A 12,679-nucleotide genomic window follows, 5' to 3' on the forward strand; every position below is an offset into this window, starting at 1 on the left:
AGAGACATAGAAACCTTAATGAGAACTGTCTACACTGTGTTCTGTCGGTCATCCAGGAGAAAATGCAAATTTCAGGAAATAGTGGATGCTTCTGAATGTGAATCAGTGGCTTTCAGGTCACTCAGTGAAGTGCGCTGGTTATCTAGGCACTTTGCACTTCGAGCAATTATTCGCAAATATAATCCTCTTCTGGAATATTTTGAGCAAGACAAAGATACTGATCCAGTTTCTAAATACTGCCACAAAAAGCTGAATACCATGGAATACCGAATAATATTAGAAGTTTTGAATGATATTTTGTCAGAGCTGGCTTCACTATCCACACTGCTCCAGAAACGGGGCCTTACATCTCTTGAAGCATTTCACCTTGCCCAAGGTAAACTGAACAAGATCAGAAGACAATACCTTGGAGATTCAGTCTTATGGATTGACAAAATTAAGGCTCTCTTAGATGTGAGCTCTCAAGAAAATAATGAAATTGATACCAGTTTCATAGTAACTTTCATAAACATCTTGTGTGCACATTTGGCAGACGGGTTTCCAAAGGATGAAGTCCAGGAGTGGTCCGCTTTTGATTGTGCAACAATAGTTAAGTGTGACTTCAATTTTGGAATTCATCAGGTCAAATCCCTATGTTAAAATACAAAGACTTTCTTGCTGAAGAGATTGTTATAGTTAGTCAGTACAATGACTTCAAGTTTCCAGTAGCTGAAAGAATCAAAATCCAATTGGTTTTAAGTTTCTGCAATATGGTGACATTTGCTCACCAGAATGAACAGTTTCAGGATCTCGCAAAGTTGATGGATATTGGAGGAACATTCCTAGCATCAAGTGCAGACTGTGAGCGCATTTAGCTTAATGAACACTCTAAAAAACAAACTATGGAATCATTTACAAGTAGATCATTTGGACATGCTGATGTATATTAAGTGTTACTAGCTGGATGGAGGACTGATAGATCTGGACAGAGTTTATATTGAATGGGCAAATGAAAAAGATCACAGGGAAAAACAGTAAGGTTAGTTGAGCAGTCTTTGACATTTCGACCAATAAGAAAATTAAAATGAATTTGTTATTACATATCTTATTCTTGGCTGATAATCATTTATTGATATTTTGTAGGAAAATTTTAAATTTAAAACACAAACTCTTGTTTTTCTTTTTTTACTCATGATGTCTCTATCTGAAAACCCATATAAATTGACATAATGGCATACTTATTAAATTGTCTTCATTATATGTTTATCAAAATCTTTTCGGACATGTGTATAGAATGAAAGATGAAAGTGGACACCAACGGGCAGAAGCCTATGGACTGATAATGATCATGATTAATATGTGCTTGATATATGCTTGTGATTGTCTATAAAAATATCATAAAGTATAATGCTTAAAACTAACTTCTGCTTCATGAAGAACAGCTAAATTTCCTTTTTCTAAGTATTTAAAAATGACATTTATAAAATCACATGGTGTAAAACTATTATCACAAATTACAAATTAAAACTTTTTAAACGTATAAGCATTTTAATTACTTGGGTGCATTTGCCTCATGGCGCAGAAATTTGAACTCTGCTTCAAAAATTTGCACAAAAGATTTTTTTTGTGCACACGGCCTGTCAAAAATTAGAGGGAACATTGGCTGTGGTCCACCGTGCTTCATTCACTCTCCTCTGTGTTGAGCCCTGGGCACTTCTTGCAATGACCTGATTGCTCACTGGAACAGAGGGGATGGCTTTAAAATGTGTGATCACAGACACAACAAAGTTGGGAGAGGGGATATATTAAAACATCATGGGCTAAATTCTGCGTGTAAAATGATCCCACACAAGTAAATTGTGTAATGGGATGCAAATGTAACGTAGTAGAATAAATGTAGGACAAGTGGTTGCCAGAGTGCGAAGGTGACTTGCAGCAGCATGTTTGATGGTACTGGTAAGCAGAGCGTGACGTGTTTTATGAGGATGATGGGGAATACCCTTAGCGTTTGTTTAGAAGGCACACCCAGCTTCAGTTAAGTGCTTTCCATCATTGCTCTATAACCTCTTTGCAGCAGTGCTGTCTTCACACTTCATGCTTCAGGTACCATATGCTGATAGCTGGAATGTCTCCTTGGGAGATCATTCTGATTCCTATCCTTCTGGTACCTGTTGGGAGGGTGGCATTTGCTGCTTTATGTAGGAACAGCATCCCCGTAATGTCTTGCATGTTAGCTAGCAACAAGGCAGCTGTTATGACATTAACAAGTATGCTCGGGACTCGTACGTGTGGATGGCTCACACTTGGGGGCAAGAACAGCCTGCATTTTGGTGCACGCTGCATGTTCGTCTTCCATTTCCCAGTCCTTTAGTACAGTTAAATCTATTCTTGCCAACATAATTGTAGATGTACTGTTAACATTTACCTCTAATTGGCTAGCTCATATGTCATTACCTGCCGGTTGCTGATTCTGCCTGTTCCAGGCACTCCTATCATTTGTGGGTATGCATCCTGTCAGTGCCCTATAGATGAAATCACACTGGCCTTTCCTGTGTAGTTATGGCTACTGCGTCCCTGAATGAAGGCTTCTATGATCAGACCCTACTTCTCTTATTCTGCACAGTTCAAGGAAAACACACTTTGAATCAACAGTGAGTATTCCTTAGTAACTGCAGGAGTTTGTATGGCTCTGTGTGGTGTGATTATAGACCTGGGGTGCAGGCATTCTTTAAAGGAGGAGGCTGCTTTACTTTTCACTGTTCACTAATTCAATGCACTACTAACTCTTTGGACATTGTTTGCTATCTGCAACACCTCTAATTCACCTTCTTCATGGTGAGAGTATTTTGTATCTCTGCAATCTCTGATTAGCAGACTTTTCCAACACTGGGAATCCTGGACCTCACTTTGCACCAGGAAAAGCCAGTATAAACCAGGAATAAAATTCTTCCTAAAGTGCTAAATTCTTCTATATTACAAAGACTGTTTTTCTTGGTGCTAGTAACTGAAGAGTCAGGGGACCTAGTCTCCTATGCATAATTATAAAGTTGTATTTGCTACAGTGTTCAGTGTTAGGAGGTTTTTAAAAAATAATAATAAATAGAACTAAGCATGGAAACAAGCATGATCATAGCACACATGCAGGTTTTGCATGTTTGCATGATTTATGTTCAAGCTGCATAGTATGTCATGGTAATGTTTTTCTTTAATGGTGATTCTCTCTTTAGCAATATGTGGGAAAGGGAGGAATATTGTAAAGAATTGATGTAGCATGGCCCAGTGGATTGGGCACCAGATTGGGAGGGTGGAAAGCTGGGTTCTCTTTCTGTCTTTGCCACTGATTTGCTATGTGTTCTTGGGCTAGATAGTTTATACCTGTCTCTTTCCCTATCTGTGAGATAGGGATAATAATTCCTAGTCACCTTTGTAAACTGCATTGAAGTCTATGGATCAAAAAACACTTTCAGGATTATGTATTATCGTTTATTTATCTTTTAGTGGAAGAGTCACTTCTGTGTCCTGAGAGTTTGATAGTGTCACATTGCTGATATTTAAACAGCGTGTTTATTTATTTAAATAGATTGTTTTGGTGATTGTACCACAATGGAATAGTACCTGATGAGAGTGCACATCAGTAGGGTAATTACAAATCTGGCAATTTTAGGAAAAATTATCAGAGGAAACTGTACATTGGCAGCCTTTTCAATATCTTCTTTCTGCTTCTTTACACAGTGCAATATTGTGTAAGGTAAAACAAAAATATGAGTAGAGGAAACAAGAGTACCTGGAAGTACAAGTTCTGTTGACATAGATTAATATGTAGAGAGAACTGCAATACATTATACAATCCAATAATTAAAAAAAAAAAACCCTCACCACCATCAACCCTCCGTTAATAAAAAGAAAAGGAGTACTTGTGGCACCTTAGAGACTAACAAATTTATTTGAGCATTAGCTTTCGTGGAAGTGAGCTGTAGCTTACGAAAGCTTATGCTCAAATAAATGTGTTAGTCTCTATGGTGCCACAAGTACTCCTTTTCTTTTTGCGAATACAGACTAACACGGCTGCTACTCTGAAACCTCCATCAATAGTAGAGGATTCAAAATACGAAATAAATATGAAGTGTAGAATTAAAAAGTAGAAATAAGGAAAGCTCCCTCTGTTATCCTACATTGTGAGGCTAAATCCTCACTCTCATGTTCTGGAGATCATTGTTTTTGGCTTTCAAACAATATTGTTAGTCCTGACTGCTTCCAAGAACAGAAGGAAACTGATTTGCTGTGTTTCTGAATGTTGAAGAAAAACGTAATACAAGAAAAACATGCAAGGTCGATGATAAAGGTAAAAACAGGGGGGTGATTGATCATTTTCAGCCATCAGAAGAGCACTCTTTATTTTATTGATTGCCAGAAAAGAGGCTTTCTAAAAACTATAGAGAGTTTGAGACCTGATTCTCCTCACGCTGGTGTAAATCAGGAGGAACTCCCCTGAAGTTATACTGACTTTACACCAGTAGGAGCCGACTCAGAACCAAACCCTTTTTTTCACTTGTGGATTACTTTTGATTGTGAAATAAACCACAGAGTATAGCTAGATTCTTGCTTGGCCTTCTATTCCCTAGAGATGAGTATTCTTCTCTGTGGAATTCTGGCAAAGCCTGCGAAATACAAAGGTGGTTCACTAGTTCATCTATGACTTTATAGTGAGATAGGTAGAAAAATATTCTCTCCTGCTCCCCCATCCCCCCCACCTCCACGTGCTGCAAAGACAGGGTGGTAGGCCTTTTGCTTCCACAATCCTGGTTTATTAGGGTTGGAAATTAAGAGTAATAAAATGGGGATGAATCATCTGTGCATTTGATGAGATAAAGGCAGTCTTCACACAACTTTTATTTTAATTGCCTTTTAGGAAGCATGAAGCAATTCTAAGTAGTCAGATGAGCCTCTCACAGCCATCTGTGATCAGCTAACGTAATTATTCTCATACAGTGATAAAGAGGAGAAAATTCACAGTGAAATACTTTGTCAATAGAAAAAGGAAAACACGGTTTTGTATGATCTCTGGCCCACTTGTGCCAAACAAACTCTTTTGAATTTAAATGTTTCAAATTGTTCAGGACACTTAGAGATGAAGCAATAAAAATATGTAAAGAAAACTGTCTTTTTCACATTTCCAGCCTTTGTACAATCTCCTATGGCAGAAGCCAGGCATTTTCTTTTAATTACAAGTCCCGTTTGAATGAAACTCTGTTTTTCTTTTAAAAATATTGTAAAAAGAGTGATTCCAGAGTAGCCAGAAATAATCTGATCTACTTGGGCACTATAGTAATGAGGATCCTCTTAAATGATGCATGTTTTACAGTAATCTCACATACATCTAGCCCATTTTACAGGTAGGGAATTCAGATACAGAGAGGTTCAGTGATTTGCCCAAAGTTACACAGACAGCATGTGTGATGGATCAAGGAATAGAACTCAGCACTCCTGAATGATAGGCTAGTTTCAGAACCATAAGACCATCTTTTGAGCAAGTGAATGGAATCTCCATTCTTTTTTCTAACACTGTATTGGTTCCATATTGGTGCTGAGTGAAATCTGGGTCTCTCATGACCACAAAAAATTAAATTAGTTCATGAGATCTGAGCAGATTACAGGCAAAATTGGTACAGCTGCAGACTCTTATGTGAAGTCTGCACTTCACTCCTATTTCGAAGACTTTCATTTCATTCGATGAAAGTCCCAGAGGTTTTTACAGTCTTTAGTTGAGTTGAAAATGCAGCTTTAAGTTGCAGTCTTACATAAGAACGGCCATACTGGGTCCGACCAATGGTCCATCTAGCTCAGTATTCTCTCTTCTGATCGTGGCCAATGTGAGATGCTTCAGAAGGAATTAACAGAATAGGGCAATTATTGAGTGATCCACTCCCTGTTGTCCAGTCCCACCATCTGTAAGTCAGAGGCTTAGGGACACACAGAGCATGAGATTTCATCCCTGACCATCTTATTTAATAGCCACTGATGGACGCTGTCCTCCATGAACTTAATTCTTTTTTGAACCCAGTTATACTTTTGGTCTTCCCAACATTCCCTGGCAATGAGTTCCACAGATTGACTGTGCATTGGGTGAAGAACTTATTCCTTTTGTTTGTTTTAAACCTGCTGCCTATCAGATTCATTGGGTGATCCCCGGTTCTTGTGTTACGTGAAGGGCTAAATAACACTTCCTTTTTCATTCACACTAGTCATGATTTTATAGATCTCTAGCATAGCCCTCCTTAGGTGTCTCTTTTCCACGCTGAACTGTCCCAGTTGATAGGGACACATGCATCACCCTCGTTTTCATGCGCGCGCTCGCACACACACGGGAGATAACTCAAGCTCTTGCTGGTCTCCCCTCCCTCATCTTTCTGGGGCAAGGAGAGGAGAGAGAGTGATGAGTGGCTTGGCTATAACAATATCTGAGCTCTGAGCCTATCCCACCCATTCCTGCTGCCCTTGGATGATTTGGGTCAGGACAGAGTGATTGACTGGGTCCCACCTGCAGAGGCAGAGAGAAAGAAAGAGGAGTTGTTTCTGCCCAGTACTGGCCTACACACACTCTGGCTGTATTCTAGCCCTATCCTCACTTAGTATGCTGGATCTCTTAGAAAGCCAGGGGCTATGCTCATCAGCAGATTTTATCTGAGTTCTGGAAGGGACTTTTTGCCATATGGTGATTGTGGTTTTTTCATCTCCCATCTAGTATCCCTCAGGTCTGGTTTAGGGATTTACATTATATTTGTTCCAACTTTGATGGGTTTCAATGTGGCTGGTGAGTTAAGAATGGGTCTGATGTTAGGCCCCTGTAACCTAAGAGGCTGCTTGGATGTGGGTCCCGAGCAAAACACCACATGGTCAGGAGATACACCTCCACATCTTGCATACTATGGAGCTACACTCAACTCATCTTTCCTACTTCCAAGCCTGGAGGAGGGGAATGGGCTGGGACTCTGGCTTCTGGCCATAGGTCCCGAGTTAAATTCTGCACTGCGATGGCCTGGCTGGGTAGTTTGGGAAGGGGTTCCTTGTTGGCCAATAGTTTATAAGTTGCAGCCTCTGTATTTAACTGTGGCATGTGTCTCATTGCTCCATGTCTGAATCAATGTCCTTTTCCGTATGAGACCTTTTGATTTTTTTTTTAAAATTCATTTTAGGCCTATGTGACTTTGATCTAAATTTTCATTAAAGAAAATAAATGAATAAAATCAAAAGTCACCGTGGCTTTGCCAGTCTGTCTGGCTGTTTGGCAGTAGTGTTTGTGGAATGGCTGGCTGTCTCTGTTGTGATTTTTGTTAAGGGATATCTGAAGGGTGCAAAGTTCCCAAGCCAATGTGCATCAACACTGTCCTGAAGACTTGTAAGGGTGAGAAATTAGTTCAGTCTTCATGTCTATTCAGTCTTTGCCCTTTCTGCTGAGACTGCTAACCAAAGGGGCCCAATGGGCCCAATTTTGCAAACACTTATGTATGTGCATAACTTTATGCATATTAATAGATTTTCTGAAATGAATGGGACTACTCATGCATAAAACTAAGTATGTGCATAAGTGTTTTCAGAACTGGCTTCTTCATGCTGTTTGTGATTGGTTCAGCGATTTTTCATATTAAAGATGTTATTCCTCTTTCTAGTTTTTGCTGGAGGTTCTGTTGTACTTTTTCTTTTCTTTTCCCCCATTAATCATTAAGCTTGATATTTAGTGCCCTTAGTGCTCAGAAACAATTATTTAAAATTACCATCTCTCCATGTAAATTAACTTTAGCTGCTCATTTTTAACAGTAATTTGAATGCATATTCTCTGGTACATATAATGCTATGGGTTTTAGCATACTACCACCATTGGTTCAAATTCATCCCTGTTGTAGCTTCACTGCAATCAGTGACTGAATCTGTCCCATTATCTGGATAATGGGAAAAGTTGCAGATTTTATTCTTTGCCTATTGAAAGTACAAGGTTTAATGTAACTTTTACTGAAACTGGTAATATTGCTGTATCGGTCTATAAGAGGCATGTATACTAGCCTGTATGAATCACCCAATTTTATTATTGTACTAGGTTTGAGCCCCTGCATCGGTGGAGTCTCAAACATTATATTTGGAAGTCTTCCCTAGAAAGTACACGTGCTATTTGGGGCCAAATCTTTGTTCTATTAAAGTCCAATGGTTCTAGAATTTGGGGCTTATTTAGAGTCTTGATAATGGTATTCTTCAGTTCTACTATCATGTTTATCACATTTGCAACCGTGTATGTCTGATAAGCAGCACTTATAAAGGATGTGATGAAATATGGCTTGAAGGTCTAGAGATTTAGCTGTATTTGAATACAGTTTGCATATGAGTCTCATACTGCCAGGGGCACAATAAAGATGTCTCCATTGTGGCACGATGGCCACCACAGTCTAGCTACTCAGGTCTATAATTTAGAATGAGAATAATTCTAAATTACAAGTGATGGGTCTGATTGTGCTATCCTTAATCAAAGTAAGGGTTGCGTGATTGGGCCATGTACTTTCAATTGGATTTCACTTACAATTCATGGTGGCAAATATTCAGATTCTTGGAATTTGTTGTTCTTAAAAAAAAGCCATTTTTTATTATTTCGGGTTTATGTATCAGCAGATATAAATGGAGAACAATGCCGAAACAATTTTCCAAAGTTCAAATTAATATGTGGTTTTACAGTAGAAAGCATTACATCCTCAGACCTACATGCATGCTTAGCTTTAAACCCATGAGCAGCTCTACAGAAGTCAGTGGAATTACTTAGGCGCTTAAATTGAAGAATGTACATAAGTGTTTGCAGGATTGGGATGGTAGCATGAAAGTTTAACGTTCCTAGTCAAACTAGATTACAGCTATATAACAAACATGGATGATGCAGATGATGAAAGAGATACATCCCTCAATTTTATTATTGTTCCAGGACATGTTTTGTCTAGACTCTTTTTGCTTCTTGTTGCTTTATTCAACAACTTCAAAATAAAATCAATTCTTTGGTTTCTATTTTGATTTTTTTAATTACACAGTCTCAGCTATTACAACAGAAGAGTTGATTTCTGAAAGCAAAATAGGAGATGACAAGTACCTAAGGACTAAAGTTTAAGCTGGGATGAAGCACTGCCTCCCAAATTGTGGGTGCAAATCTAATTAATTGTATTGCTAACTGCCCAAAGTGGTCAGTGGTTCAGGTAATCACATTTGAAGATAAAACTGAATTGTTGCCACAAAATGCAGGTACAAATGTTTGTGTTGCTTTGGAGGTTCAACCAGACCAGTAAGGGGTTGTGTCACTACCTGTCCTGTAAACTTGGGTGCTTCTGTGCTGCTCAGCTTTGGCTCAGCTTCCACCAGCCTGCTTACTCCTTGCAATGTGACACCAACACCTCCTCTAGGCCCAAGTCTCCCCAAGACCATCTCCCCTGCAGTGCTCAGCCTCTCTCTCTCTGTATCACTCACAAAACCTCATCAAGTTTGCTCTTCCCTTAAAGAGTCAGTGCACAGCACCAGCCTGTTAGTTTGGCTGAGGATTTTACTCTTCAGTTTGGAACTCTGCACTGAGAGGGTTGTGTAATAAAAACAAGATAAAGTTTATTAAGAAAGAAAATATATTTAATTGATACCAAGTGGGATAGACCCAGGCTAGTTGGGTACAGCACAGTAGCAGAAAGCAGATATACTGGCCACTTTATTAACAATTTTCTGTTCCCTGACTGACCAGAGCAGAGGCTGCTCCAGGCTAATGAGAACACCTGACTCCAATTAACCTGCAAAGAGCCAGGTCAGGCCATTAAGCTAATGTAACCACCTGACTCTAATTAAGGCCCCTCTGATAACATAAAAGGGCTCACTCCAGTCAGGCAGAGAGGAGCCAGGGAGCCAGAGGAGAGGAAGTGCGGCTGAAGGGCTGGTTAATGAAGACACCCTCAAGTCATTGGTAAGGGAGCCTTAAGGTAAGGGTGAAGAAGGGAGAAACAAGAGAGCTGTGGGGAAGTGGCCCAGGGAAATGTAGCAACTCTGGCAGTGAAAGGTTGGCTGCCAATAGCTGCTACCATTAGGGTCCCTGGGCTGGAACCCACAGTAGAGGGTGGGCCTGGGTTCCCCCCAACCCACCACTACAGAAGGGGAAAACAGGCCCCTGTCAGCACAGGAGGCTAAACTGTTTTGGCATGAGGCTGTAGGAGCAACAGAGTCTGTGGGAATTCTCTCACCAACCTCCATTGCTGGCTTATGATGAAAAGGGCTCAGTAGATTGTATCTCTGGCCCTAGAGCAAGAAGGGCTATATGGAGGGTTGCAGTGAGCCTCTGAAGCTAGCCTAAACCGCCTGGAAGCGTGGGACCCACGGGGACAAGGTCGGAGCTCTGCCACACAAGTAAAAGGAATAGTGCTAGCAACGGTTACAAACACACACAAGTAAAGATACACTTCTAAGACTAAATCCTAATTTAACAAACAGCAGTTTTTGGTCAGAGTAGTTTTCTCACCCTAGTTGTTCTTCCAGCATGCTTGGCCAGTCTGTAGCCAGGATCCAATACAAAGCCTAAAGCACTTGGTTGCTTTGTCTCCTCAGGTGAAGGGTACCAAAAGGGCTTTCTCTCTCTGCTTATATTCTCAAAGTTTATCTTTGTTTTCAATGTCAGGAAGTTGCCCTATGAGCTCAGCTTGCTGTGTTCACCAGGCGGCTGATACCCTGTTAATTTTTGTGGTATCCTTCCCCCCCACTCCTCCAGATAGTTAAGTGGCTATCTCTCCAACTCACTAGTTTCATGGCTGTGTTTACCTTTATGTAAATGTACTTCCATTGTCTTTCCTTGCTCAATTTACACAGGAGATGCATTCAGGCAGCTGGAACCACATTCCTTTGTCTAAGGGATCAAGGCACCCCACCAACACATTTTCCATATTTCACGTATTACCAGCACAAATTTGTAACTTTTGTATGTCACCATATGTACACCACAAAGTAACATTAATGACCCACATGTTACCAGTTCACATAAGATACCTTACATGATCCCTTTTAGATACAGATTATGACAACAGTGAGTTGGGGTGCACTGAGCTGGTCAGGCCAGCTGAGACTCATTGTTATAGACCAGGGAGCCCCTTGCCCTCTGGCATTGGGATGCTCTTAGGGTCACAGTGTTGCAGACACAGCTTGAACCTGCTAAAGACAGGCCACCTCCCTGAAAATATGCCCCTAAAATCAGTCTATTACTGTTCTGGATCTCATCATCTTCCCAGTACTTTTCTCTACACGCTCCCATATTCTCCTCATTAACCTTTTCTATGAGTAATGTCCGCCACACAAAACTGAAAAGCTCTCACCCGCTTTGCCTTTAGTCCTTCTGTATCCTCTTCAGAGCCAACCTTTTAGGGAAAAGACATACATGGATCGTTTTGTTCATTCATTCAACCCTCTCCCATAACCTCGTATCTTTTTAAATGAGCAGGAAACTATTTGTGACTGGTGACTCACTGTGAAATTTTATGAGGGATTACACTGAACATTGTTGATTTACTTTCTTCCAGCTTTGTCAGTGGTCAATGACCGAGCAGAATTCCTTCGTAAATACTTTTACAAGTATTGAGCCATGGAAATCACAAGGTTTCAGCCTTTCATGGTAGTGGTGGTTTGTCTCATTCCAGGCAAATGCAAATAGAAGGAAGAGTTGACAAATTTTGTACTTTCATTTAATGAGGAAATTACTTGGCATTTAACTATTACATGGAGATCCATGACCAATGTCCCATCCTTCACCCCAACACTGTATGCAAACTCTAATAAATTAATGTAGTTCATTAAAAATACAAAAAAACCCTATCAAGATGCATACATAAAGCATTCATTAATCACTTGAGCACCGCAAGAGGTCTAGGATCCTTGTAGCTCTTGCCATGAAGAGGACTTCCCAGCTGGCATCTGCCTCTATGACCTTTCATTCCACTACAAAAGTATGGAGGCTGTATTAACTTGTAAGTGAGTTTCTGCTGCGTGCCAGATTGGGGTGGAATGAAGAGCATTTCTCTGACTTGCCCATCTTAACCTACATATGGAACACCAAATCCATGGAAGTTCTCTGTGGAGTCCAAGGGGAGGGTGTGTGGTGTTTGTACCATGGATGCAGCAGACCCTCCCCTCTGAGGAGATACCACATCCATTCATACAAAAGATTCTTTCTTTGGGTGAATTTAGGAGGACCAATCCTTCCTCCATTTCCCTCTTCCCCACAATAGTGTCTTACATTTCCGTCTGACATCTTTTCCTACTAAAATCTCTTCACAAACGTTATCAAATTATATAAACCCACAGAAAAATAATTGTATGCAATAGTGAAATACAGCCATCACTGAGATGCAACACTACGGCTGTTTATAAACTGTTAAATTATGTGGTTTTATTCTTCTGTCTTTGGATTTTCACTTTGGGTCAGATTTTCAAAAGTATTCAGCACCCAACATGCTGAGTTAGCCTGAAATCTGGCCACTCTGGTGCTTAAGTGGAAGCTGGGCTCTTTTCTGAAAATCAAACCCCTGATTGTGTGTGAGCCCTTTTGAAAACTTTGACCATAGTCTTTTAAGATTAGTCAGCCAGGAAATAGTGGAAAATGAGAGGGAGATAGCAAATAGTACTTCTAATCTGCACCTGGAAATCCAACTACCTT

At 40.2% G+C, this 12,679-nt stretch overlaps 1 protein-coding gene across 1 annotated transcript in view; it reads left to right on the forward strand.

The window, feature by feature from the left end:
* Positions 1-12,679, forward strand: part of CHRM3 (cholinergic receptor muscarinic 3) — a 458,319-nt gene that overhangs the window by 109,379 nt on the left and 336,261 nt on the right. The window lies entirely within an intron of this gene.

This window comes from Chelonia mydas, chromosome 3 (assembly GCF_015237465.2).
Source record: "Chelonia mydas isolate rCheMyd1 chromosome 3, rCheMyd1.pri.v2, whole genome shotgun sequence".
In the NCBI taxonomy this organism is placed as follows: domain Eukaryota; kingdom Metazoa; phylum Chordata; order Testudines; family Cheloniidae; genus Chelonia; species Chelonia mydas.